Below are 24,077 nucleotides of genomic sequence, written 5' to 3' on the forward strand. Positions count from 1 at the left end.
GGGTGGGGTGGGGGAACTTGTTTAAAACGTGTAAAAGAGTTTCCCCCGTTTCCTGTACTTCTTCATTGGGATGAGCACTGAGGTGGATAATTAAATGTAAACTGCCCAGTGTAATTTGTCATGTCATGTGAAAGACCCAAGGCATTTTCACAGTGAGCAGATGCTACTCAGCACTTCTCCAGCAAAAAAATTTCATATGGGTCACAGTTTCCTCTGCTGTTGTTCGTGCCAGATGGCTAAGATAGAGACTTTTGCCTTTCAAAACCTTTGTGCACATTTTAATAGCTTGTAAGTGTAACACTAATGAGAACCTGGAAAATACAGGTGCCTTTGAGCGAAACAGCTGACCCCCCGCGGCTCATGAAACTGGCCAGATACTGAATGTAAATATACTTGGTGAAAACAAACCATTGCTGGAAAAGAGACATTAAAACTAAAATCTCCTTTTATAAACCTGATCTCCTATAAGAGCATATGAACCACGCAGTTGGCTTGTCCATTTAATCTTAATTATTTAAATGATGTTCTATTATTTGTGTGGCACTGTAAAGAGTACATCACAGATAAGTGCAGATCCTAATTTGATCCAATGCAGATGAATGTTTATTTACAGTATATCCCTTGAGTCGTATAGTATAGTAAAGAATGTAAAAATGTATAGTATACATCTTTTTGAAAGAATTGATCCATTGAAACATAAGAACTGTCCTTCACTGCTTTTTCTCTACTTGGATCTACATGTACTAAATGTAACATTTTGAAGATTAAAGACAAAGACACTCTTGGGCATTGTTATCTTTCTTTGTGGACAACAATTGCTTTGAAAGGTTATAATTTAGATAACTTTCAATTATTTGTAAATTCTGACAAGCATCAGATAAAATTTTAATTCCCACATGTAAACTTGTCATTGGCCAGTAACCAAGCTGTATTTTGTTCTACTGTCCACTGTTGGTCGAGAAGTGACCTCTGCCCTGATTTCAATCTGCATTTATCCGTATGATAGTTGCAGAATAGCTGCTGTCATAGGAAGGCAGAATATGACACTAATGATTAGCTTAATTCAAGATAAACTGCAGTCGTGCTAAAAATGCCCCAACATCTACATTTGCCCAGATATACAGACATTTTAAATCGCCATAAAACTTTCTCTTTTTGAATGTTGTTTTTATTTTTCGTTGAGGAATTTACAGTGAATAATAAATGTTCTAACTCAAGATTAACTAAGCCTCTGCTCATATTTTATCCCTTTATCTTTTAGTCATTAGGCCCCACAGACCTAATTTGTCAATGGTGCCATGGTAAGCCCCCCGTCTTAAAGATTGGTGGTTGTGTGCCGGCAGAACATCCGCAGTTATTGATCCAACCGACTCAAATGCCTCTCTGATCCATATCACAGTGAGGCCTTATCAGTGACATGCAGAGATTTCCCTGTGATGCTTATATACTGTAGTCCCCACTGAAGTTTAATGCATGACTGCCTGAAAAGATAGGAAACTGCTCTTTAAAGCAGGAACACAGAATCACAGCAGATTAAAACATGGAAATAATATGTCAAATTGATGTAAACTCAAGTGTCATACAACATCCCAGTTTCTCTGCACGTAACTGCCTTCAGCATGGACAGCAGATGATAACACGTTGCACATATAAACAGCTGAATATTTTCTAAAGAAACATTGTGCTTTTTACTACCTGACAAATTTACGGTGGTGATATGCACCAGGGCAGAAAGGGGTTTATTAAGGCCAATGCACTGAGTGCTCGCCCACCAGTCAGCAGACTTAACAGGAGACTTTATAGAAAGTCAATAAAGCCCCTATAAGGCCAGTGTACTCGTCTCAAACCGTTCAATTAAAACCTGTGGCAACCCTCATGTTCAGTCATCTCCAATATAACCTGGTCGAGAGGATTTCTCAGAGTTGCTATCTCAGCTCGTAACAACTTTTGTATTGGAAAAACTCAAAACCACAACACAGCTACTGTAACAAAGACGACAGCCTTAAACCTCAAAATCCCTTCAAATGCCATTTCTAGAAGATAATGAAGAGCCGTTTTCTGTTTTACGGCTGCTGCTGGTTTTGTCTCATGAGGTGGGCAATTTTGTGTCCATTGTGTAGTACACTTCCCTTATTTCATTGTTTAATAGATAGCTTTACCTGTATTATTTGCAGATTTCTTGCCCGTACCACCATCTGTTTCATCTGTCCTTAGGCCAAACAGATATGTGCCCTAAAAGTTCAGCAAAAAAAGATTCAAATTTAGGTAACAATCGCAAGACATTTCATTAAAATATGACAAAAACTTTTCTATGCAAAAGGACCTGTCAGAGGTCTTAAGAGACAGACAGTGAAATAATGAGAATTGAATTTACAATTATCCAATTCAGTTTTATATTCAAGCGCTTGTTATATAGTTTATTGGATGACAAGAAGAGTTAAGGAACATCTTGTTTTCTTCATTATCTTTGTCTCATGAGAAATTAAAAGCACCACCCCACAGATAATACCACAGTAAATATCGTGAGATAATATTTGGGGAGTTAAGAAAAACTCAACCTTCGATCAATGTAAAAATAAATAATTATGAAACTTGTGTTCTTGTTTTGCAGTGTCATGCATGAATGCAGCATCACTGAATAGGGGCACCCACTGCAAATGTACATCATTACTGATTCAGGCAAGAGAGGTTTCATATAAGATGTCAATGTGTTGAAATAACTCACAATAAAGGAAATGTTCCCATTCTTCAAGGTAAGATGTTCTATACAAGAGGGCTACCACTGACTCAGTTAGTTTTCTGTAAACAAGACAAAGACCCCTAACTTAAACCTGACCCATGTTTATGTTGCAGAAAATGCAGTGCTCTCCTAATGGAGCTTAGTAATCATTAAAGAGAGCACCTCTGACATCAGGATCTCAATTCATTAAATGTGTCATTAATCAGTAGGTGGGCGTTACGTGTTGTAAACAATCTTTATTTTAAATCAAATTCTCAGCTTTTTCCAATTTTCCCCCTCTAGTGTATAATATAAAAAATGGATTATTCATGTCCGTAAATGTAAATACATATTCTTTCCCCTGTTGTGTGATCAAACATCTTTCAACCTTACAGTAGTGGGTGATCACAAAGTTAACACTACAAGCTGCATGTAACTGTGTGTGTGATTTTTAACCCCATTGACCTGAATAAGCGAGTTGAACCACCAGACTCCTGTCTCTTAACATTTTATCACGTATAGTAATACATCTGAAATTATTTAAATCTTACCGGAGGACATTTTCATTGGAGTTGTACTGTTATACAATCGCCGCATGTGATGGCACGAAAACAGCGGAGATGAATTTTGCATGATACAAGGAGTCTTTGGAAGCGGAGCTACCAGCCTCACTGTGACAACTCCAGCGTGCTTTTATTAGATTTCAAGTGAAGTCACGCTTCATGTTCAGAAGACTCACCTCCAACAACATTAGAATGCGAATCAATAATCAGACAGTTCATTCATAAGTAACTTTCTAAAGTTGATATTCAGTTTCCAAGACAGGAGGTAAAAGTGCACCAAATTAATATTCATTATAAGATTTTCTACAAGTTGTTTCTGACAGAACGCGGCCTCAGTGTGCACCTCGTCACTGATTAACACAAATCAACCAGACTTAATGTGAAGAATTCAAGCGCAATGTACTTTACATATTTAATGTTTGCACTGGAGACAAACCCTTTTAATTATACAGCACAGTAAAAGACAGCGTCAGTAAAGAAAGACACAGACAAAACTACAGTTTCTACCTCTTTACCCCAGTTATCCGGTGGTGTTGTACAGTAGCGTGATGCTAATGATGGCTGACCGCTAGCTGAATGTGTAGCTCCAGGTGTGGACAGCACACGAGGCTGGTAAAGCAGAAAAGGTCAATTCAAATGGACACTTACAGTCTCTGTGTGCAGGTTGGCCGACAGGAAGGAACTTAGATACACGAAACTCCAAATTAATGTTGAAGAGTAAGGAGCAGGGAGACTGTAAACAAAATGGCTGCTTGGATGAGAGGGCACAGGTGAAACTCATTTAGGGGCGGGGCAGGCAATCACAGAAGCAGGAAACCAGTCAAAGACAGGAAGTAAAACAAGCAGACACACAAATTTCACAGTAAATTAGCAAGTAATTTTGAAGTCAAAATACAAAACACAAATCCAAACAAAGTTTCTCACAGTCCACAAAATAATTTAAAGTCTTATCAGTGAGGGGGATATTAAAGACCTATGTAACCAGGTGTAAGAAACACTGTTAATTTAGTACCGTAAAAGAAGAGAGACTGTTTGCTCTGATTATCTTATGTGTTTTGAATGCACCGCTCAACTCGCATGGTCCCACGTGGGGTACCTAGTTCTCAGCAGCCAATCAGAAGCTACGCAGGCCGCGCTCAGCCTGTCGGCTCGGAGAGGAAGTGCAGTCGCGTTGCTCTTCCGGTCTTTTCGGATCTCGGCCAGGGAAGCGAGGGCAGCTGTGTGTTGAGGTGAAGAGGAAAACCAGAGAAAAAAACCCAGAGTGAAACCTGTGAAAAAGGAAAAAGAGTCGGAGCACTTACCCAGTGGAGGTCCGGAGCCAAGTGGCTGAACGAAGGAGAGTTACGTCGGTAAGACGAGTTAATTATCCGATGAAAAGATAGCTTGACGTCGTCCATGCTAATGCTAGCTCTGTGCTTAGCAGGCTAACTGCTTGCCTGTCCTCCGGAGAGCTGCTACGAGGTTCGGCATCGGCATGCTCCACCTTGACACACAGAGCAACGGTGAGAAATATGCTCTTTAGCTGCTCTGGTGCTATATTCCTTTTGTTTTCCGTGTGCTTAAAGAAAGCAGTGGTGATATTAGGGGAAAAAGAGTAATTTGATATGTTGTGAATGTGATGAATATAAAACAATAGTTTATTTTGTATTGTGCAATTTATTGAAGACATTTATGTTATTCCAACTGAGTTTAAAGCAATTAGAGGGTAATTTTTGGTGCAGATCTCAGACATGAATAGGCCTATAGTGTAAGAGTGAACTAAGCACAATTCTTTAATACCTCTGAGTCTAACTCAAAATGTGTACTGTTATGTTATTTGCACATGGTTCAGATGTTTATAATTAATGGTTTTGTATGTTAATGGTTACTTGCCATAAGTATTATTTAAACTGTTCACATGAACAGGTAAATGTGTCAGCACTTTAATATTTAGTTCTCATGAATGATACACTAAAGATTGAACGTTGTACAACAAAGACAGAGATTTGTGAATTGAATAGAGATGAAGATTTGTCAGAATAAGATGTAATTGTGTGCATTTTTTGACATCTGATATCCCTAATGATGCATCTGAGAATGGATAGTGTTGAATGTATTGTGTGACCCTGTCTACAGGTCAGGTTTTTTAGAGGACTGGAGAGTCTGAGGTTCAGGACAACTTCCTGCTGTAAAAGATGGCGAGCCAACTACCCTGATTGAAGATTAGCACCGAGGAGATATTCACGTACACACTCATTCACACAAATAATACACTCACATTACACTACAAGGAATCTTGGAATCAGGTGAACTTGCAACAACTCCTTTTATTTTAAGGGCCCCAACAGACAATTTTGTTTTAAGTGTGCACACTACTTTTTTTATTTTTCTTACTGTTTGGTATGATATTTTGCATTTTGTACGAACCAGACAAATTACTTTGTTCACTGTAAAATATAAGAGTGGCTACTCAATTGTTACTCTTGTGTCTGCCTCATTGTTGTTGCTTAGTACAGTGGCTCCTCTCGAATTTGGTCTCTTCTGATTCTGGTCCTGGTCTTATTGTTAGTCCAACTTATATTATACTGTAATTCACTTTTACACTCCTAAAATTGGTTACAGAAGTGGCGAGCCAGCCAGGAGCCATTTGATTTGAGCATCAATATTGAAGTAATGACCAGTATGGATTTCATACAAAAGTCTGGTGTCAAAATTCCAAATGCAGTTACTGTCAGTGGAATTACTCAGGTAGCTGAACAAGATGAACAAGTGATTGACTTTCTAAAACAGTATGGTAAAATTGAGAGAATCCTTTTGGTTGATGATTCACAGTCCGAGTTCTTTAAAAACCTGATCGTTGAATATGCTAGCGGTTCAGCCTTAGAAGGTTTAGAACCTCGCTTACCGTACATGTGCATAGCACGAGATGACCCCACTGTTGTCTATGAAGTAAAAACACTCAGTAGCGTGTACGCTACCAAGGTTGGAAGTAATGTTACCAAGACATACTTAGCTGAGCTCAAGCAACTAGCTAAGATGAGTGGCAAAGACTATTGCGTGGTGTTGAAGGAAATGATGTCTCAGATCGGGGAAGATGTTGAAACTATGCAGCCCACAACTGAAGAATCCTCCCCCACACATGTTGAGACCACTGTCGTATCCCCACCCACTCATCAAGAGCAACAGTCTTACACCTCATTTCCAGATGCCACACCGAGCAGCAACGGTGCCACTGACCATGTTCCCCTCACCAATGGAAAGAGAGCACCGTCCCTATCAGTAAGTGACTTGAACCCACCGGACATCCAGAAGGTCGTGGTCGAGCATATTGTGCGGAGGCAAGACGTTGTCCCACACATCCAATCCCAAGTGAGACTCCGCCCCTTCTCCGGCAAGGCTCCCAGACCTAATCATGAAACTGATTATGACACATGGCGCATACACATTGAGTTGCTCCAGAATGATCCTAGCATGTCTCCTCTGCAAATATCCAGAAAAATCCATGAAAGCTTGCTCCCACCAGCAGCTGATGTAGTTAAAAGCTTACGGCCTGAGTCACCGCCTGCAGCCTACCTACAGCTCCTAGACTCAGCCTTCGGTATTGTGGAAGATGGAGAGGAGCTCTTTGCTCAATTCCTGAACACCCTCCAAGACCCAGGTGAGAAATCATCCACTTACCTTCATCGGCTCCAGTTAGCCTTGAACAGAGCAACAAAAAGGGGGGGAGTTACACATGAAGAAGTAGACAAACATCTTACTAAGCAGTTCTGCAGGGGGTGTTGGGATAACACCTTGCTCAGCGCCCTGCAACTGGAGCAAAAGAAGAGCAGCCCACCCCCATTCTCAGACCTCTTGCTAATGATTCGCTCCGAAGAAGACCGACAGCAAGCAAAATCCTGTCGTATGAAAAAACATATTGGCATCACAAAGCAAAGAGCTCAGGTGCAGTTCCATGGCGCATATGTTTGTGAACCAGAGGAGAAAGATGAGAGCAGTATCAGTGCTATTGAGGATCTGAGAAAGCAAGTGGCAAGTCTGCAAAGCCAACTAACTACATACATGTCACAGAAAAACACCAAAGGAGCTAGCAGCAAGGGATCTGCAGGGAAGCAACAGAGCAGGATGTCAAAGCCAAATGATACAGACATGCAAAGACAAATCAAAAAGAAACAGACATACAAACCCAAGCCCTGGTACTGTTTTAACTGCGGCGAAGATGGGCACATTGCCCCCTGCTGCACCGACCCCGCAAACCCCGACTTAGTGGCAGAAAAGAAGAGGCAGTTGGAAAAAAAACAGCGCCAGTGGGAAGCTCAAAATGATTCAAACTTACCTTTAAACGACTAACAGTCCCTGTTGTGGGACAAACAGGGGCTGAGGAGAGTCAACAACGTCCCTCAGACGTAAACAAGGAAGACAAAACCCCTACTGAGATCAACAAAGACATTACACATACAGAGAACATTAAAGCTCAAACATGTTCCAGCTTACATCATCCAACGCAGGACCAACCGTTTGGACTCCCCAAACGGCTGGTTGGCATCAAGAGCACAGCCCAAGTGACTGTGAGAGGTGAAGAGGTCAACTGCCTTCTTGATTCAGGCTCACAAGTTACCACTGTACCTGAGTCATTTTACAAGCAGCACCTTTCAGAGCAGAAGATTAAGCCGATTCATGACCTCTTAGAAGTGGAAGGTGCAAATGGCCAGCTAGTGCCTTACTTTGGCTATATAGAAATGACCATAACCTTTCCAAAAGACTTTGTAGGAGTCCCAATAGATGTAAATACACTTCCCTTAGTTGTTCCTGACACTTCACAGTCCCTCATGCTCATAGGTACTAACACTCTAGATGTACTGTTTGACATTTACTCAGAGACTGACTTAACCAATCGCCAGCCCCTCCCACACGGTTACAAAGTAGTTTTCAAGGTCATTGAGTTAAGACGGAAGCAGGCAAGCAACAACCACCAGGGGGTAGTAAAGATGCAAGGCAAGACGCCTCAAGTCATTCCAGCCGGTGAAATTGTAGTGGTGGAGGGAGTTGCCCTTGTCACTGGTTTTCGGGATGAGAAATCCGTCGTCATTGAGTATCCATCATCATCCCCCTTGCCAGGTGGCCTGCTGGTAAAATCTGGTCTCGTTGATTTCCCCCAGCTACGGCCCCATAAGCTACCAGTCGTCATAAGCAACGAGTCTGACCATGACATCGTCATTCCTGCTAAGTGCATTATTGCAGAGGTTAGTGCTTATCAGACCATCATATTAAAGGAGCACAGCATAGCCAAGCAATCAGAATCTCTCCAGAGACCTCCAGAGACCCAGTCATCTCAAGAACCCACCTTGAATTTCAATTTCGCTGATTCCCTAGTCCCACTCGAATGGAAGCGACGCATCACTCAGCAGCTCAACAACATGGCTGATGTGTTTGCACATCATGACCAGGATTTTGGCCGGACGGACCAGGTGCGACACCACATAAAACTCTCAGATGAAAGTCCCTTCAAACTACGTGCCCGACCAATCCACCCACAGGACATTGAAGCTGTCCGGAGGCACATTAAAGAGCTTCTTGATGCGGGAGTTATAAGGGAGTCAGAGTCACCATTTGCATCGCCCATAGTGGTAGTCCGGAAAAAGAACGGCCAAGTCCGGTTGTGCATCGATTATAGGCGTCTAAACCTCCAGACTATAAAGGACGCGTACAACCTTCCAAAGCTGGAGGACACATTCTCGGCCCTCAATGGTTCTCAATGGTTCTCAGTTCTCGACCTTAAGTCGGGGTACTACCAGATCGAGGTTGAAGAGGCAGACAAACCGAAGACGGCCTTTGTGTGTCCGCTCGGATTCTGGGAATTCAACAGAATGCCTCAAGGAGTGACGAATGCACCCAGCACGTTCCAAAGGTTAATGGAGCGGTGCATGGGGGATATGCATTTGAAAGATGCGGTGGTCTTCCTTGATGACGTCATAGTTTTCTCAAGAACCCTTGAGGAGCACGAAGAAAGACTCATGAGAGTGCTAACTCGTCTCAAAGAGTTTGGGTTGAAGTTATCCCCAGAAAAATGTGTCTTCTTCCAGACATCAGTCCGTTATCTGGGTCACATAGTCTCCAGAAGTGGCGTTCAGACAGATCCTGAGAAGATTTCAGCCCTGAAGACATGGCCTGTCCCCCAGACCCTACGGGAGCTGAAATCCTTCCTCGGTTTCGCTGGGTACTACAGGAGGTTCGTTAAGGGTTACTCCAGCATCGTAAAGCCCCTCCACAGCTTAACCTCTGGCTACCCACCTCTCCACAAGAAATCAAAAGCGAAACTAACAGACATAAGACAGAAAACAAACCAATACCATGACCCAAAAGAGCTCTTCGGGGGGCGCTGGACGCCAGCTTGCCAGCAAGCCTTTGAGGCAGTCATCCAGAGCCTCACTACAGCCCCTGTACTAGCCTTCGCTGACCCCAAGAAACCCTATATACTGCACACCGACGCCAGTACCACCGGGCTCGGTGCTGTGCTATATCAGGAGCAAGAGAGCCAACTCAGAGTCATAGGCTACGCCAGTAGAGGGCTGTCAAGAAGCGAGAGCCGCTATCCAGCGCACAAGCTAGAGTTCCTGGCGCTCAAGTGGTCGGTCACCGAAAAGTTCAGCGACTATCTGTACGGCAACCAGTTCACCGTTGTAACGGATAGTAATCCGCTAACTTACATCCTGACAACGGCCAAACTTGACGCGACCAGCTATAGGTGGCTAGCAGCACTATCCACATTCTCCTTCAAACTCCTCTATCGTCCGGGAAGGCAGAACGGAGATGCGGATGGATTATCACGCAGACCACATGGGATACTAGCAGACGATCTGAAATCACAAAAAGAGAGAGAACGTATACAGCAGTTCACACAAGATCACCTCTCTGATCCAAACAACATCAATGCAGTCGATCAGTCTGTTGTGAAAGCAATCTGTGAGAGACAGCTCACCTACAGTGTCAGTCCTGATGATGAGAGAGAGGGAGATACAGATCGTGTTGCTTTAGTGGAGGTTCTTGCTATGTACCCTAGTGCTGTTCCCGACAGCTATGGACAAGAAGAACAGTTTGGAGGTCTTCCAACCGTCCCCCATCTCACTGAAGCTGAGATAGTAGCTAAACAGAGAGCTGACCAATGTATAAAGCATGTAATCACCCAGATCGAACATGGGGACACACCACCTCCCACCTTGCGCACCCAACTTCCTGATCTCCCACTCCTCCTCCGAGAACTCAATCGTCTCGAGCTCCATAACGACATCCTGTTCAGGCGACGCCAAGTGGGGCCACAGACAACTTACCAGCTTGTTCTTCCAGCTGAGCTCCGCGACACAGTCCTCACCAGTCTGCACGACCATATGGGTCACATGGGAGTCGACCGGACACTGGACCTTGTAAGGACCAGATTCTATTGGCCAAAGATGGTCATGAGTGTGGAAAGGAAAGTGAGGACATGTGGCAGGTGCGTGCGGAGGAAGGCACGACCTGAAAGAGCAGCCCCCTTGGTCAACATTAGGACCACTCGACCTCTTGAGCTCCTCTGTATGGACTACCTGTCCCTGGAGGCTGACAAAAGTGGAACCAAGGATATACTGGTGATCACAGATCACTTCACTAAATTTGCGGTCGCCATCCCAACACCGAATCAAAAGGCCCGCACAGTAGCAAAGTGTCTGTGGGAAAACTTTATGGTACACTATGGTATCCCGGAGAAGTTACATAGTGACCAGGGTCCAGACTTCGAGTCCCGCACGATCAAGGAACTCTGTCAGGTGGCTGGAATCCACAAGGTGAGGACAACCCCATACCATCCTAGGGGCAACCCCGTGGAACGATTTAATCGTACCCTTCTTGATATGTTGGGCACTCTCCAAAATCAAGACAAGTCCAGTTGGCGTGATCATGTGAGACCCCTGGTCCATGCCTACAATTGCACCAGGAACGAGGTGACTGGCTTCACTCCGTACGAACTGATGTTCGGGCGCCAACCTCGCCTGCCAGTTGATCTTGCCTTCAAGTTGCCAGTACCAGAGGGTCAACATTCATCTCACTCTGATTATGTGCAAAACCTCAAGGCACGTCTCAAGGAGAGCTACAAGATAGCCATGGAGAAGGCTGCAAAGATCGCTCTCAAGAACAAAACAAGGTTTGATAAACATGTTACCGTCTCAGACCTGGAACCTGGAGATCGAGTATTGGTCAGGAATGTCCGCATCCGGGGAAAACACAAGATCTCAGACAAATGGGAACCCACTGTCCATGTGGTGGTGAGAAGAGCAGGCACTCTCCCTGTATACACTGTTAAACCTGAAAACGCGGATGGTCCCCTAAGGACGCTACACAGGGACCTGTTGCTGCCGTGCGGGTACCTACCTGCGGAGGAAAATAGTGAGCCTGTGCAAAAGCCGGTACCACACAGGCCAGGAACTCGTGCAAACCCTGCTGTAGAGGAAGAGAATTACTCCGATGAAGAGGATGATGCACTCATTCCTGTTTGGTTAAGTTCCCCTGTCCCCATGGTCAGTGAGATTCCTGTGTACCCGGATCTGTCCATGACCGATGTCCAAGACACTCGGCATACTGAACCTCCAGGCGTTCGTCCTGTCGAGAGTTCTGTAAATGCTCAAAATGATGACAATCCACCTGAATTTGACAATCCAACTGATCTTGACACCCAACCCGATTTTGACAATTTACCTGATATGTCCAATAGTACTTCAGAAGGTCCTTTGATGTCCATCAAGTTTAACTCTCATCAGAGTGATACTGAGTACTTATCCGCCGATAGAGTCACACCAACCGAGCAAGCCGATGAACCAGCCTTGATTCAAAATGACTTGCCTGAGGATGATAATCCAGATGTCCAAGGAGAACAACTTCCAGTTGAGGAGGATGGTTTTAAAGGAGCAGAACTTGAGGAAGGAAAGGATGGAACAATCCCAATGGATACAGAGGAGAACACAGATACAAATTATTCTGTCAGGAGATCTGAAAGAAATCGTCAACCACCACGACGGCTTGATTATACAGAGCTAGGAAATCCTTTGATCACAGCAGTGAAATCATTCTTTCAAGGACTGTCCACAGCTTGGGAAGAAGTCATAAGAGAAGAACCTGCCCTGACCCCTCGAATAATTTTCCTTTAACTGTATACTATGCACAGGGACGTGCATAAGTTCAGGAGGGGAGGGTGTAACCAGGTGTAAGAAACACTGTTAATTTAGTACCGTAAAAGAAGAGAGACTGTTTGCTCTGATTATCTTATGTGTTTTGAATGCACCGCTCAACTCGCATGGTCCCACGTGGGGTACCTAGTTCTCAGCAGCCAATCAGAAGCTACGCAGGCCGCGCTCAGCCTGTCGGCTCGGAGAGGAAGTGCAGTCGCGTTGCTCTTCCGGTCTTTTCGGATCTCGGCCAGGGAAGCGAGGGCAGCTGTGTGTTGAGGTGAAGAGGAAAACCAGAGAAAAAAACCCAGAGTGAAACCTGTGAAAAAGGAAAAAGAGTCGGAGCACTTACCCAGTGGAGGTCCGGAGCCAAGTGGCTGAACGAAGGAGAGTTACGTCGGTAAGACGAGTTAATTATCCGATGAAAAGATAGCTTGACGTCGTCCATGCTAATGCTAGCTCTGTGCTTAGCAGGCTAACTGCTTGCCTGTCCTCCGGAGAGCTGCTACGAGGTTCGGCATCGGCATGCTCCACCTTGACACACAGAGCAACGGTGAGAAATATGCTCTTCAGCTGCTCTGGTGCTATATTCCTTTTGTTTTCCGTGTGCTTAAAGAAAGCAGTGGTGATATTAGGGGAAAAAGAGTAATTTGATATGTTGTGAATGTGATGAATATAAAACAATAGTTTATTTTGTATTGTGCAATTTATTGAAGACATTTATGTTATTCCAACTGAGTTTAAAGCAATTAGAGGGTAATTTTTGGTGCAGATCTCAGACATGAATAGGCCTATAGTGTAAGAGTGAACTAAGCACAATTCTTTAATACCTCTGAGTCTAACTCAAAATGTGTACTGTTATGTTATTTGCACATGGTTCAGATGTTTATAATTAATGGTTTTGTATGTTAATGGTTACTTGCCATAAGTATTATTTAAACTGTTCACATGAACAGGTAAATGTGTGAGCACTTTAATATTTAGTTCTCATGAATGATACACTAAAGATTGAACGTTGTACAACAAAGACAGAGATTTGTGAATTGAATAGAGATGAAGATTTGTCAGAATAAGATGTAATTGTGTGCATTTTTTGACATCTGATATCCCTAATGATGCATCTGAGAATGGATAGTGTTGAATGTATTGTGTGACCCTGTCTACAGGTCAGGTTTTTTAGAGGACTGGAGAGTCTGAGGTTCAGGACAACTTCCTGCTGTAAAAGATGGCGAGCCAACTACCCTGATTGAAGATTAGCACCGAGGAGATATTCACGTACACACTCATTCACACAAATAATACACTCACATTACACTACAAGGAATCTTGGAATCAGGTGAACTTGCAACAACTCCTTTTATTTTAAGGGCCCCAACAGACAATTTTGTTTTAAGTGTGCACACTACTTTTTTTATTTTTCTTACTGTTTGGTATGATATTTTGCATTTTGTACGAACCAGACAAATTACTTTGTTCACTGTAAAATATAAGAGTGGCTACTCAATTGTTACTCTTGTGTCTGCCTCATTGTTGTTGCTTAGTACAGTGGCTCCTCTCGAATTTGGTCTCTTCTGATTCTGGTCCTGGTCTTATTGTTAGTCCAACTTATATTATACTGTAATTCACTTTTACACTCCTAAAATTGGTTACACCTACACCTTTCAAACAGCATAACAGGATTCACATTAAGTGAATCAAAACGTGTTGGTCTGTGTTGTCTGTGCACACATACACACACAAAGCTGGTAACATATACAGGTTTGAGGATAAGGTACACACTTAAAGCATAAAATATACAGGTCAAAAAGGTCATAGACATAAAGATGGATGACACGTCTTCACTTCCTCCCACTGTTCAGAAATTAAGCCAAAATATCCTGGATTTGAACGCCGCCATGTTGTGCATCAAACATCAGTGTGAAAGGAAATACTTAAAATGATACTTCACTCATGTTTTGGAAAAAAATATTAGATTTTCTAGTTTGGTCCACCTCCCATCCATTAACATGGAGGAGTCAGAATTTACTGCAGTCAGCCACCAAGGGGCGATCAAGACACTTTAGCTTCACTTTTGGGGGGAGCCATCATGCCGTCCATCTTTAAATACAGTCTATGGTCAATGCAGTCCGTACAGCGCTGACTTTAAGGGGCCGGCTATGTTTTGAAGCCAGTTGTAAATAAGGAGAGCTGGAAAGTTAATAAGGAATTAGACATTGGGGAATAACAGTAAAAAAAACACATTTTAGAGAGAGATTTATTGCCTCATTTATTATTACAGGATGTATTTCATGAGTCCTGTTTATTTTTATGGGCATATTCAGTTATCTGCACATTTATTTATGTATTCTGTCCTGACATAAATGACACTCCAGATGGCAATGACATCAAGTTCTGGCGATGGTCGTAGCCACATGGTTTGCTGCCTTCTGTTGGTATCCAGTATAAGTATAACATATGCCCCCCCATCACAATGAAGCACACGTCTTGGCTGATTTCTGTGCCTGTCCGACTCTCACCGCTAAACGTTTCTAAACATGAATCATAAAGGCAGCAATATAAAGAAAATGAAGAAAAGTGTAAAACCCTAAAGCAAGGGGAGAAAGACTGCAGCTACATTATTAATTCTCATTTAGCCTGATAATGTTCCTGTTTATTTTTGTCACAGCAAATACAATTTCCGCGCTGACACCTGCACTGATGAGTCATAAAACACACACTGCATTAAAATAAATGTCCTCACTGTCAGACTGACAATGTAGGACTACATAATCACAACGTATTATGGTGTTCCCGTTTTTGTAAGGGCCAACGACTCACTGGCATGCTGGTCTGTAGTTTCATATAAAATATTAATGTGTCTCTGCGAGTCTTTTAAGTCTGGCCAAGTTAACACTAGCAGCACACCTAAACCCCATATCAAACAGCAGCAGCTGCAGAGAAGCCCCGAGCCACCTCAGCTTAATCCAATTTGACTGGCCATCACTGTGGGCGATGCTGGATGGAACATTATGTGAGGTGGATAGAGCTTTATACTCTGCATTAGTGGAGAGGGATTTATCAGCCCACTTTAGACATTGTTGTGAAAAAATATATATATTGGTCAGATATTAATGTTTATGCTGTTGTCCGACACCACGAGTGTTATTAGACTATTAAAATGTAATTTCGTTCATCAATATCAGCGACAGACAAATAGGACAATGAGTGGGTCAGTGTTGACAGGTGGATTTCATATCTTTACACGACTATTTATAACTAGCAAACAGAGGTGTAGTATAAGAAATATCTCACATCATTGCAAATCATTTTTTCTTTCCCTCTTTGACCTTGAAATGCGATCTGCCCTTTTCTTTTCAATAGAGGTAGATGCACAAGTTGGACAACCTTCCTTTTCTGTCACTTGAACGCTTCACGGGCTGCACAGAAATTTGGAAACAGGTGAATTGTCTGAGGAGTCTGAGCTCCAGTGACGGAGAAGGTGCAGAAATAAGCTTTAAGCTAATCCATGCCAAACATATCAGACATCTGTCACTTGCGGTTGCCGGCCAGCCTTCTGCTTCGAGAGATCACTTGGCACTCAAAACTGAAGATTTTTCCTAGACAATCTTCAGATTATGCTGCTTTATCTGCTACGTGTACAGCGTCTCTGCGTATATTTGAATGGTGCTTGTACTGTGTTCTCGCTTCCAAAATATCGCCGGGTCCCTGCGGTTTAAATGTCAGAAAGATGCTCATTCCAACCGACAGAATTAACTTACAGTCAGCTCAGCAAGCAGGGGCCCCAAATGAGACGGGATGCACTATCAGGAGATGAAGTTACTCACCTGAACTGAAGCAGTGTGAAAACTAATAAGATGTGAACAGATGTGCAGGCGCTGTGGCATTGTGATGACCCAAAACAAACTTACAAAACGTAATCATTAGCTACATGCAATTTTTATGCAAGGAAAAAATTGCATGATTGCTTTATGGCTGACAACAACAAATAAGAATTCAGCAGATATTGGTTTATTTCTCTTCACACACACTCAAAACATGTTTAATACTCTAGTGCTACATACTCTTGCTCTCTCTCCCTGTTTCTCTCTCTCTCATAACAGATGGTGAGAGGGATTCACTCCAGGGTCAGCATCACACAGAGCAGGTATTGTGTATACAGTCGTAATTCATTTCATCTCGCTGCAGTGTGACTGAAAAGTGCTTTTCCACAACAGCAAAGAAGAAGTAAAAGTTTGCTTAATGGCAGAGGCTGTATTCTTAACATTGTGCTGCTCTAATTATCCGGAATGGATGTTTTGTGGTAATGGCGTCAATACAGGCAGGAAAGGGTCTGATTACTTTGGATTGCAGTTGGTTATTTAATAGAAATGACATGGCATTAGTTGGATTCATACATGCAATCTAATCAGTGTACTTTTGGATTATTTTGATTTTTTTTTAGTTCCAAGAGTTTTCATCATTACAAAACCATTTCAATGCAAATAAAATGCACCTTGTATATTCAGCATTTATATGTTAAACTTGTGAGCTAAACCACTGCTGCTTTTATCAACCATAGTGGCAAAGTCAAATGATTTGCAAAAAAAAAGAAAGAAAAATCAAATCAATCTCCGTTAATGATTATTTCTGCAATATTGGCAAACCAACAGAGAAGTAGACCCACCGTGAAGTTTTATCTGATATTTAAATTAAAGGTCTTGTACAAGCCTTCAGTGGACATAGACCTTTTCTGTTGAACTGGTGGTGGTATTGTCAGGAGGGAATGCTGCTGCTTTAACCTGGCATCTTTGTCTCAGACACAGTTTTCATTAGTCGATTACACTGATTATAATGAACTAATAAAATGCAATATTTGAAAGACGTACTCAGATAACTGATAATGTAATCATTGACAATGTCACACATAGTTTTGATTGTAATAAGTCATTTGTAATTTTTGTAATGTGATCTGTGACTACCCGACCTCAATTACTGGTGGCACTGTAGGTTGACCAACTTAAATATTGCACTGACATTAATTGTAAAGACAAAGAAGGAAAAAGAAAGAAAGAAAGAAAGAGAAAAACAGCTCTTGAATGAGTAAAAAATCACATGAGGCAAACAGAGGCCTGGTAAATCAGCTCACTAAGCACCTGGGAGTAAAACCAGTGTAATATGCTGATAGAGAGCAGCTACTAGGGATTATGTAATGTTGTGTTGACGCTTCATTTGACGACGACGTCTTAAGGAGGCTCTAACAGGTCTTTGCCTTTACATTAAGCCTCCTCCTCCTCATTCAGAGACTTCCACTGGTTCGACCGGGCAAACTGTGTTTCTTTCTACCGGTGAAATAGAAACATAATCCTGTGCCCAAACAGGGAGGTTTAATAGCAGTCAGATTTGGTGTGCCTGGGAAATGTAAAAACTAAAAAGCTTTGGCACCCTCTGCTGTTAGAGTGATTTCCAGATGGCAGCGATTTACACACAGACCTGCTGTAGTGATGCAGACATGGCAGAGGGCATGGGGAATGTCGAGCACATGGCTGGAAAAGGAGGAGGAGAAAGAAGCTCCTCTGTGAGATTTCAGGACATTATTATGCTCTAATTCATCCAACTGTTGAGGTGTGTTATCATTTTGAGGGGTGCTCTGTCTCCTCTTGATCCTCGTTTGAAGGCTCATCTCTTATTTATCGCAGGAATCTGCAAGCCTCTGTTCGGATTCATTGCCCGGAAAAGGAATAAAAGTGTTTCTCTGGTTTATTTTCTTGTTCGAAGCTTGTTCTCCCAGGTGATGATTCCCAAGGGTACACCAGACTAATTGTTGCTGTTGGTTGGTCCATAATCACCTTGCAGCTTTCCCTCCTGCTCCCAGGAGTGCCGCACATTCGCTGGTGCTGATATTTGTCGGTGGGCAGCGCTTTGCCCACATGGCGTCCCCTGAACTAAGACAAACATTAATTGGTGCGACTGGATCCTGCGCTCTGTGCCTGCTGTGAGCCAGCTCCACGCTCTCGGTGTGGCAGCCCCATCATCCCTCCCGTCCGAAATCTCCTCTGACAGGGCCAGCAGCACCGAGCTCCTGGTTATCATTTATCATCCCGGCAGATTGGCTCACGCAACGCGAGGCAGACTGACGGGTCATCCTCATGCTGGGGACCTGGCTGGAGCAGAGCCACGGCGAGTTGTCCGCATGATTGGAGCGCTGAGAAATGGAGAGAGGGCCTTGTCATTAAAAAGAGAGGAGGGACTCTTCTAATTCATCTCAGCAGTCATCTCTCGTGCAGGATAAGCGCCGCCGACAGCTTTGATATGGTATTAGCACACCTGTGTAGGCCCCCAGAGGAAAGAGCGGGACTTCGCAGAGGTGTTCCTCAGCAGCTCCCTCGGAGATGTACACAGGAGATTACCCCATTAATGCATCCCACTACTCACAGGAGGGGGTGCAACGCTCCTCCCTTGCACATCTGTAGGATACCACAGGTGGGCTCTCCTCCACACAGGGGGGGGGGGGGGGACCCTGATGGCTTTTTTCAGGGCTCATCAGCTCCATTGAGAATGCTTGGTGGGTTTTGTCGGCTGTGGCTGACACCTGCAGCGTTACACACCCGTCACACGCCATCCAGTCCCCCCCCCCCCCCCCCCCCCCCCCCATGTGGAGCTCAATGTGGAGCAACTGTCGGCCAATTGTATTTTCGGACTCGAAGCAACACTTTTCATCATCACGCTGGGCCTCTTTCATTGCGAATGCCTGGAAGCTGATCAAAGGGTGACGGTTGACAGGTCATCATTAAGTCATAATCCGCCCGAAAGGCCCTTTGGTATTTTCAAGATCTCGGGCGAAGCGATAAATACATTCAGCACGAGCATGAGACTATTGTTTTGAAAAGGTCAAAACCAAATCATTGATATCATGAGGAGACATGAGCTTCTCCATCAACCAGGAGGTGACTTTGTGGTCTCGTGGGGATATTTCCTGTAACCGCTACATATTAATGAGCTTAATTTCATTGAAATGCTTCGACTGGGGAATATCTCCCTCCTCTGAACGTCACCATGGCTACTGACTCCTGTTCCGTGTTAATGGGCCGGACATGGACACTTTTGCTTTGATGACAAATTGAAGAATTGGCTGGCTTTCATCTGTTTTAGAATGAAATATGGTCTCCGACACAAGTCTAGATTTCACTGTCCAAGTTTATGGCAGTAATATAAACAGTTTTTTAAAGTGGATTTTTGCTTTAATGGAAATTACTTTTGCATCTCACTTTTTTGGCATCCGGCCGCTCGGCTGTCTCAATGTTACTCATCTCCCGGGATGGTCTCAGTCTGACAGGTCCTATTGCGAGGTGAGTAAATTGTGCCGGATATTATTACAGGTTTAATAAGCAAAGCCTCTGCACAGTCATTTTGACTGGAGGGGGCTTGTGAAAACATAATATTGAGGATTCCATTATTACAATTCACATTAGGAAAGTATGTTTTAATGGATAACAAATCTTATCATGTCCAAGTGCTTAATCTGTCAAAACTCACTTTCCTGCTGTAATACAGCACGCCCATGTCCGACTAGTTAGAGAGTAGTTTAAATGCCGGTGTAGGACATTCTCCGAGTAGTTGTGTGGTGTGATTTAAATGGACTGTTTAGTTGTGTTGACAGAGGCACAGTTTACCATGACCATTCATGCTGCTGATAGCTGCTCTCTGGGCAGATGTGATCAGCAGCGGCAGTGTCTCCCTCCAGCCCAGATTGACAAGCCAGACCAGCCTCACGAGATGGATATCACAAAGGACAGCTGAGCTGCAGGAAACCAGTGGTGCAGGCAGTTTTCAGCCAGCCTCATTGCAGTGGACAGGTTTATCCAGGCAATTGCTCCTCAGACAATGTTGACTCCAGAGCTCTGATTGTGTGATGCAGCATCGGATGACAATTGTGATACAGCTCCCTGACTGTAAACAAATGACATTTTGTAAATTTTGGAGATGAATGTGCAACAATATGCAGGGTGGGGTAAAGGGGAGACATATTGTTTGAAGCACTTAAAACCAAATTTCTTAATGAATAATTTGAGAAAGGCTGCATTTGTCAGAACAGTGAAACAGCAAGTGGGCAATTTTTTTGAACTACTATCGCGATGACAGTTGGCGTAATGAAGGAAACATCTTGTCTGTAATTTGCTTCATTCACTCCATCTTCATTCAACAGCGTATTGTTCAATGCTTGTCTACTAGTAAACACACACTCATCAGATCAATTACAGCCCCGCACATGGTCCGTCTGCATTTTCAGAATTCTCTCATGTGTCTCACTCGCCTGGCAAGAGCATAATCTCCAAGCATTCATCTTTATTATAAAGCAGAGCCACTGCAGAATTCATATCATGAAACCATATATACTCAAGGTCACAGTAAGAACAAAAAAAACATTTTCCCCAATCAACATGTAAGTGGAGGACTCAGTATTGATTGAGGGTTCTTTATTTTGCTCAGTAAAACCATACTGAATACATATTTCATAACACACCCAACAACGCTAAAGCGATTCAATCGAAAGGTGTTTGCTTTACACTGCTGCTTTTTCTATGACTCTGGCGATTTGACATTCTGAGGTGCTGCTTTTCATGTATTGTGCTCTAGGAATGCAATGTGCCCAAGACAAGCAGTTGTGCCTAAACCTGCTGTGATAGGTAGACTGACCACTGGTCAATCAGTCAGTGAGCAACAGTCAGTTCTGACCACATACTAAACACACACACATTGAATTTGAACAAAATCACAATGGAAAAAAAAAACACTTTAGTGACATGCTAGAAGATTAAATGGTCTCATTATAATTCAACCTATTATTTCGCTTTTCAATGGAATAGAAATCATTTCTAATTTGCCCCTTTATAGAGACATTATATGCAACTATAATTAACCCCTCCTCGAAACAACGAATGGCTCATCACAGTTAGAATCTATAACCAGGCACAGCTGGTGTGCATGGGCAAGAATACACTGTATTAAAGAGATTGGAGTGAGATCTCTTTTTTAGCCCCAGGAACAAAACAGATAATGTAAAGAACTGTTAAAGCTGTGCGTTTAACTGCAGTAATATACCATAAGCTGCAGTCTTTACTATGTCTGACTAACTGGTATAAAGACCCCATAGAGAGCCAGCGTAAAACCAGTGCTGGGTCCCATGGCTATTTGTAATAACACTAACAACTAATGATAAAGCACAGTCATGGGGTTCTCTAATTAGACAAAGGTAAAAACAGTAGTGTGTTGTTATTATGGTTATGGTTATTTCCTTATTTTACAATAGCTGTGGCCAACTGTAATATGGAACTTAAAGAGTATATTTCTTTCAAAATATAGAACTTCATTCATAAAACACAATATCATAAGGGCACTAATTGGTTTGCAGGCAGACATTGGCGTGTTGTCATGGCGGTGACTGCATTTGCTATTTATTTTAAATAAAATCCATAGAAACAAGCTGATTGCTGTTTTAATGGTGCTAGCAGCAAAATGAACATCGTCTTCGCTCAAACATATCATCAGGGGCGAAGAGTACAGACAATCCTGCAAGCTGCTCACTTTTTCATCTTCTGTTGTTAAATGATGTCTCAGCTTCCTGCAATTGGTCCAGAAATCTGAATTAACCCCACCGTATAAATTTCACACAGCTCATGAGCCGAACCCTTGGTTCAGTTTGATCTGGACCAAGACCACCAAGATCCAAGGCCCATTCACCTGTTATTCTGGTTCAGACTATACTGAAAAGTCTGAAGGTCCAGGCCAAACAATTGATTCAAAACTGCAGGACCCCCCCACTGGGTTGTAAGCACTGGCAACAGACCCTGTGCAGGTCTGTATATAAAAAAATGGCTGTACTTCAGTGGTGGATGGTTGCCTGTCTCTCTATGTTGTTCCTGTGATGGACTCGCAACCTGTCCAGGGTGAACCCCTCCCAATGTTAGCTAGGATTGGCTCCTGTCCCCCCCCCCCCCTCCAATGGATAGTTGCCAGTCTAAATTAGTGTAAGAGTTGTGGTCCTGTCGCCAGGAAATTGCCGGATGCTTAAAAAGTTTCTTATCAGTTAATTTGTGTGATTACGAAAGAATTTCACTCTCCATTGTCTGCTGGGGAGGCTAATTATTTTATCATAGAAATTTTAATTAGCTGTATCTCAGAGCCATCCACGGAGCTACAAAAGCTACAATAGATAGAGCAAATAGCATATGTGAGGCCTTTCATAGGAAAAATTGGGCTTCACATAGAATAAAACAAAGCAAATGTGGACTGTACAGGATGAATGAAGAAGCCGTGCTTGTGATGATAAAAAAACAAAAAAAAAACAGTCTCTGCTTGACAATGCAATAGATTCAGTACAGCTTAAGGGAATGTCAGTATTACTTCGTGAGCCTTCCTCACAAGGCAGCCAGTGCATTGAGGGAACACATGAGCTGTAAAATACTTTTAGATTTCTACAGTATCATCAGCTAAAAAGATGAATGCGATGAAAAGGTTCGTGGAGACACAGCGAGATCATCAGCAAATCCAACCACGCCGTGTTCAGAGCAGTCGCATAATGCTTGAGATCTGAAGTTAATAATTTGACAGCAGCCGAGCAGATCAAGGCTCTAAAAAGGTGGATGAGTGAAGGAGACGGAGATTTATTAGTGCTTCCTGATTGATTGAATACAGAAGACAGTGGAGCAGGGAATCGTCAATGACAAAACTGTGGGGTCAACTCATATTTGTCTCCGTTATTAATGACGAAGCAGCTCTTTTCCGAACGTCTCCAAGATTGTCTGATACTCCTGCAGCCCACCCCCTCACTTCCTCGTTGCAGGGGCGAAATAAATTATAGACGCATAAATGAAAATCTGGCGGGTGATTTGTAGGAGAGATAGTTTGTTATTGTGTGCATTCAGAATTGATAATTGCCAAGGTGACCTATGTTCTCCTTGATTAACAAGGACACAAGCTCTCTCTCTTGACTGCCGCCGGGCTATTTCCAGAGCCCTTTGTCAGCCCTTCTTGTACTGAATGAATCCCACTCATGCGCTATCAGTCATCTTTATTTTGTTCCCTTTGCTGAAAAAAAAAAAACTGTGAAATTATAATGAACTTTTCTTAATTCGCTTGTTGGAATTTTAACACCTTTAACTAGGGAAGTCGTGGGTTGATCCACAATAATTGGAAAGGAGGCTTTTTTCTCAAATGTCAATGTGCCAACCTGTAAAACAAAAGCACGGGTAGTGCAGGTTTAAGATGAAGTTTTCCAAGTCAGGAATGCTTGTCAATCCACAGTGTGGGGGCAGCAGCAGCTCATGGAATATTTACATAGCCAGAAGGGGGGGGGGTGGGTTTGTGGGAGTCGAAGTGCTGGTGGTTGAAACCACATTCAAAGGAAACGGATAAAGGCCCTGAGGATTCATGCAGTGCAGAATTGTCTCTGACAAAAAAAGAGGAGAAAAAAAATAAAAAACAGGAACACTGCTAGGGAAAAATACCTTGATTTAAATTCAGTTCTAAACCCAGGCATGGAAAAGGCAAATAGGAGTGTGAGTGGAATGTGAAGCAGAGCTGTATACACCAGACTGGCATAGTTTAGGTCACACATGCATGACAGAGCCTCCATATTTCCCCCGGAATGAC

At 43.0% G+C, this 24,077-nt stretch overlaps 1 long non-coding RNA gene across 1 annotated transcript; it reads left to right on the forward strand.

Moving 5' to 3' along the window:
* The first annotated feature begins 4,289 nt into the window (after positions 1-4,289).
* On the forward strand, positions 4,290-5,741 carry LOC133020864 (uncharacterized). The gene is made up of 3 exons (XR_009682947.1): positions 4,290-4,631; positions 4,706-4,784; positions 5,398-5,741. It is a non-coding gene; the product is annotated as an uncharacterized LOC133020864 (long non-coding RNA).
* The last annotated feature ends 18,336 nt before the right edge of the window (positions 5,742-24,077 follow it).

Source organism: Limanda limanda, chromosome 15 (genome assembly GCF_963576545.1).
Source record: "Limanda limanda chromosome 15, fLimLim1.1, whole genome shotgun sequence".
Taxonomy (NCBI): Eukaryota; Metazoa; Chordata; class Actinopteri; order Pleuronectiformes; family Pleuronectidae; genus Limanda; species Limanda limanda.